The sequence below is a fragment of the Mesoplodon mirus genome, assembly GCF_964341445.2.
Source record: "Mesoplodon mirus genome assembly, chromosome: 1".
Taxonomy (NCBI): domain Eukaryota; kingdom Metazoa; phylum Chordata; class Mammalia; order Artiodactyla; family Ziphiidae; genus Mesoplodon; species Mesoplodon mirus.
The window spans coordinates 29,063,533-29,069,532 of record NC_138976.1 but is presented as its reverse complement, the minus strand read 5'-3'; positions in this window follow the sequence as shown (position 1 = coordinate 29,069,532).

The following is a 6,000-nucleotide window of genomic DNA, read 5'->3' as shown; positions in this document are numbered from 1 at the left end:
TTTTGTCTGTTTTTAATCTGCTGGTCATTGTTTCTAGATTGGTTTTTATCTCATCTATTGAATTGTCTATTTTTGATTGCTTCATCTTTATAGTTTCTAATTACTTGTTACAGTGATCTGCATTTCTATCTATAATCTTTTTTAATTTTTTAAGCATTTTTTTAATAATGGGTCTCAATAGTGTCAGGGACAGGTGTCTCTGACATAGCTACCTAAACTCTTCTCTGGGCTGAGGCCAAGCTTCTCCAAGAATGGCGACGAGTCACCAAACAGCCTCCTTTAGCATTTTTATTACCTCCTTTTTGAACTGAGGGTCTAGTAGACTGGTGAAGACTGTTTCATTATTTGATATTTCAGGGGATTTTTCTTATTTTTCTTAATTTGGTATAGTTTCTCTGCCTTTTCATTTTACTTATATTACTTATATTTCTCTTTCTCCATGAATTTAGGAGAAACAGTTATCTACTGTGGTCTTGAAGGGCTGTTTTTATGTGAGAGCATCCCTGTATAGACTGTGTGTGTCCAATATTTTTGATGCAGGGGCTCATTTTGGTACGGTCACCTGTGTTTCCTCAGGGTGTGCTATCCATTATCCCCTTGATAGAGGGTGTGGTTGGTGCTGATATACCTAGAGCCTGTGCAGGATATGAGTCAGGGCTTCCTCTCTGCTCCATGTCTGTCATTGCCCTGTTGGGGACAAGGTCTGACCCCCAGTTGTTGGATTAGAAGCTTTGAGGGTCAAGTTCAATCAGGCTTTGTTGCCCATGAGTGTATACCTTGCCCCAAAGGAGGTGATTGCTAATGCAGATGAGGCCTACGGTCACAAAGGACCTATAAGCCACCTCTGTAGGTGTCCCTGGTTCTGCTCAGAAGCAGCCCAAGGTCGCATCCCTTTCTCTCTTGTTTTCATCCCAGATCTAGTTAGTGCAAAGCTGTCCTGTGTAGTAATCTGCAGCTGGGGCTGGAGGTTGGGAGTTGTGGCTGCACAGGAATTGAGGTGACTGCACTGCTGCCTGAGATCTTGGCTGCCTCTGTGGCAGTCTTCTGCCAGGACCTGTCTGCCTCAGATCCAGCACTAAGCTGAAGTGTGGAATGGGCAGAGCTTGGGCACTCTCAGTGGGAGACAAACTGCTTTGTACTTCTGAGCCTGCTGACAACGGCTGTCGCCATCCCAGTGGGACCACACCCCAGATCCTCTGGGCTGTCTCTCTGTAGCTAAATGAGTCCTATCCCAGGAACTCTTTGCCCCAGATTTACTGGTTAGCCTTTGCATACTGTTGTGCCACCATCCCCCTCTTTGCACACACTGACAATGGCCAGTTTTGGTTGTATAGGAGTTCTGCCGGTTTCCAGTTAGTTTTCCATGAGAATTGTTCCACATGTATTTATACATATAGATATATGTATCTATATGTATAAATACATATATATATATATATATATATATATTTTTACTGTGATTGCATTGAAATGGAAATAAGTATATGTAGATTAGCTGTAGTGGTTTTGGAAGAACCTGATGATACTTTTGACTCATATGCATTATTGGAGATGAGAACTGAGGACTACTTAGGAATAACCACAGAACTTGAAATCAATTTGTACTGCAACAGTACAAGTTAAGATATTTAATACTGTACTTATTCTTGGAGTCTGCAGTTCAAATCATGTCCCAGGGTAAATGGTGATATTTTCCTCATTAAGATATTATGACAGATGAATTACACTTTTTTGCCCACTTGACTTAATTATTCTTTTTTCTCTAAGGCTTTTTTTTTTTCAGTTTGAGGTATAATTGACAAATAAAATTACACATCATGGTGATTTGATATACACATACATTGTGAAAGGATTCCTCCCATGAGTTAATTAACATATCCACAGTTGTTAACACTGTATTGTTTAATGAAATTTTCTAAGAGAACTTAAATATTATCACCACCTCCCCCAAGAAAAATTACTCTTCTCCCAACATTGGCAGTATGACTAAGCATTGACACTATTGAACACTGTCTTTCTTTGATCCCTTTTGTATCTTCCGGTTAATATTATGAGTATTTTTTGTGTATCAGTGAGAAAAAATTAGCATGTTTACTTGAAACATGTAGCAGAATGACAAAGGTAACTCCTATAACTGCTGTGCCTTTGAAATTTATCCCAGTCTTATTCATAACATTAATTGAATTATTCACCCATTAACCAAAGACATCTCACATGCTGTGCATTTTGAAAGGTCAAATCTGTGGAAAAATTTATTAAAGAAATCTCACTCAGTGCTGATATTAATAAAAATAGTCTTCACGTTAAAGCAGGGTGGCAAATACATGGCCTACATGCTCGCCCTCTGTCCTTCCATTTCCGTGTCTGGGATGCTAATTGATAAAGATATGATTTCCTACTGAGCCTTTTGCGAATCCTCCTCAACACAACACGTTATGCAGCCAGTTGATCAGAGCTGGCATGAGAGTTGGAACTCATTTGTCATCCCCACTTTAACACTAAGTAAATCCTTTGTTACCCCCAAATACTCACTTTAAGTGCATATTTACTTAGGTTTTTCTCCCACCACAAATATGGTTTTCTGGTTTTTGTCAACAAGATCTGCTGCTCCTTATCTTTTCAGCTCACCTGAGCTCACAGGCAACTGTGGATGTTTCCAGCAAACTGACAGTCCTGCCTTAAGCACCAGAGTCTCTTATTCTCTGCCTCAGAACTTTCTGTGTCACTACAGGTGCTTCCTAAACAGGGACAACCCAGAACTGTGGGAAGGTTCTCAGTTTGTATTGCAATACTCAGTGAAGACCAATCCGTTTCTCACAGTGGGAGAGGAGAGTCAGTGTAAATGCCCTGGCCTTGCCATTCCACAGTAGGAAGGTTCTGATGTGTGTTCTCTGTGGCTTCTCAGAAGATCCACAGGGGGACTGAGTGATTATCTGCTCATTAGTGTTTTGCTTCCCTGATTCACTTTTCTCATTCTTCATTTGTGCTTCCTAGGGTCACTGAAGTCCTTATGTCAGGGTCTGCTTTTAGAACTAAAGCTAAAATGGTGTCTTTTGTCTTCATGTTATGTAAAACATTGATTCACAAACTTCAGTCAGTGAAGTTTCTCCTGATGATCCACAGACTGAGCTGTGAGCTCTGACTCACCACTCCACAGCAGATCCAGTAAAACCATTTTTCCTTCCTCTGTGGAAAGTCCCACAGGAGAACTACCTTAGAGCACTGTAGGTCAGAAATCCAACATGGGTCTCACTGGCTAAAATCAACATGTCAGCACAGCAGCATTCTTTTTCTGGAGCTTCTAGAGGATAATCTGTTTCTTGCCTTTTCCAGTTTCTGGAACTGGCCACTACTTGCCATCTCTATCACTATAGATGTATTTTTGATATGTTTGTTGTGGAGAGGTGAGCTCCACGTCCTCCTACCCTGCCATATTAATCCTCCTCCTTTTTACTAATGATCTTTATTTCTGTATTAGAATTATTGATAACAGTGGTTTTATTAAAATTAGAGAAAACCAGTAGTATCTAAAATATATAATTTCAGAAAATTAGTGTATATTTTATATGGGGCATAATGTGATGTTTGCTCTCTCTTACATAAAACATTTCTTACAAAGAATTAAAGTCAATGAGTTATTTCATCTTTAATGACACTCACTTTTAACATTTTTTTCTTACGTGCTCTGTGATGTTGACAATGTTACATTAACACAGATAGACACATATACGCACACATTCATAAGAGAAAAGAAAACCAAAAACACCTTGTAAATATTCATACCACTGCAGGTGCTGAAGCATATTGTGGAGTATTTATAGAATTCTATAATATCAAACATGACTAAATGATGATTTATTGTACTACCTTAACTTTCCATTTAAGGAGGCCAGAGAACTTACATATTTCTTTCAGGACATATACATTTATAAAGACAAGATTTCTTTCTTTTTTTTTTTTTTTTTAATGGCATTGCTTCTGTGATTTTAGTCACACTGAAAATCTTTAACCACCACTGCAAGCCATTGCAATGATTTAGTCATATATCCACTGATCAACAAGCTTACAAAAGTAGCAATTCTTTAACATCTGTATTTCAGTTTTATAGCTCTAAGCTTTACTCAGGGAAAATTAATCAGTAAAAGAGGGAAAATTAATCAGCAAATGAGGAAAAATATCTTCCACATATAAATTGTGTGATGAAAGGTCTAAATTGAGAATTGAAGCATATGGCAAGATTATTGAGTAGAAGGCTGTCCTGTACATGGAGCTCTCCCTTCAAATTGATCTCCCAGACTGGTTCACCTCCCGTTTAGCCTTAGTAGGAGACCAGGCGAATAAGGGTTAGAGAAACAATCTATAGTTAAACAACCAATCATCTCTGCTGCTTATTGTTAGGAATAAAGAAAAAGTTAGCAAATAACTAAAAGTTAGAAAACTGGATATTACTTACAGACATGTATAATTCTCATTGACTGAATGATTTTTGTAATATTTTATTATAATTTTTAATTTTAAGACCAAAAGCCTTTTTTTGCATATGAGTTACAGTTTTAAATTTTTTCTTTAATCATTTTCATATATTTCTAACAGAACTCATAGCCCATATTTAGGTCATAAAATATAGCTTTAGAAAAAACCCAAGAGCCTCTGCCATAGGTCAAAGTCTAAACTGATAAGTAAATTCATTTTTAGGTGATACTAGTAGTCCTTATGGAAGAATTAGTAAGTACATAGGTTAGAAATCAGAGCTACATGTAAAGACTGAAAAACTGTGCCTGTATTTCCCCCCCCCCACTGTATTTGAAGGGGGTAAAATCCTTAATTGCCCTTATGTAGTTCAAACATTTTTTAAAATTCTACTTTGTTGTGCCAGTCTATAAATAGGAAGGGTATGAAGCTAGGTAACATAACTTCTAAGTTAAGCTAACCATTTGAGAGGGAGTATAGTTACATTGAGAGGAATCTTATCAAATGAGATTAAGCCATATCCTTGTGAGCAAAATAGCAATTGAAGAATTAGTTTGACTTTGCTAAGACTTGTATGTTTCAATTTAGGATTTTGGAGAAGCCTACCCCAAGTAAATCATTTCAGTTAGGTGCTCCAAACTGACATATTCATTTACCTGACATGTGGTTTGAGTGTATACTACATGTCTGAGATAGTTTTTTACACTGAAGATACAGCAGTAAATAAGTCACATAATTTCTTTCCTTGGTGGAGTTTTTATTCTTGTTGGGGAGATAGACAACATGCAATAAATGATTTTGACTAGAGAGATAGGTAAATAGATTAAAGATAAATTAGATTAGAAAACAGATAAGATAGATTGATTGATAGACATAGACAGAAAACAGGTGGTCATGTATGTTACATAGAAGAATAAAGCATGTTAGCGGATAGAAGCAGCTGGGTGATAGGAAAGTGAATGACAAAAGGATGGGCAGAGAAACATGTTTGGATCAAAATGGATCACAGACCTAAATGTAAAATGCAGAACTCTGAAAGTCTTAGAATATAATATGAGAGAAAATCTAAACGATCTTGGGTTTGGCAGTAACTTTTTAGATACAAAACCAAAGAAATTCATGAAAGAATTGATAAGCCAGACTTCATTAAAACAAAATAAAAAATTCTGCTTTGTGTAAACATTGACTAGAGAATAAAAAGACAAGCCACAGACTGGGAGAAAATATTTGAAAAAGACGTATCTGATAAAGGACTGTTATCCAAAGTATTCACGGAACTCTTAAAAATCAACAATAAGTAAACAAACAATCTGGTTAAAAAATGAGTCAAAACCTTAACAGACACCTCACCAAAGAAGATAAACAGATTGCAAATAAGCATATGAAAGTGTGTGCCACTTATGTGTCTTGGAAGAAATGCAGATCAAAATGAGATACCCCACCAATTAGAATGGCCAAAATCCAAAACACTGATAATGCCAAATCTGGGAAGGGTGTAGAGCAACAGGAACTCTCATTCATTGCTGGTGG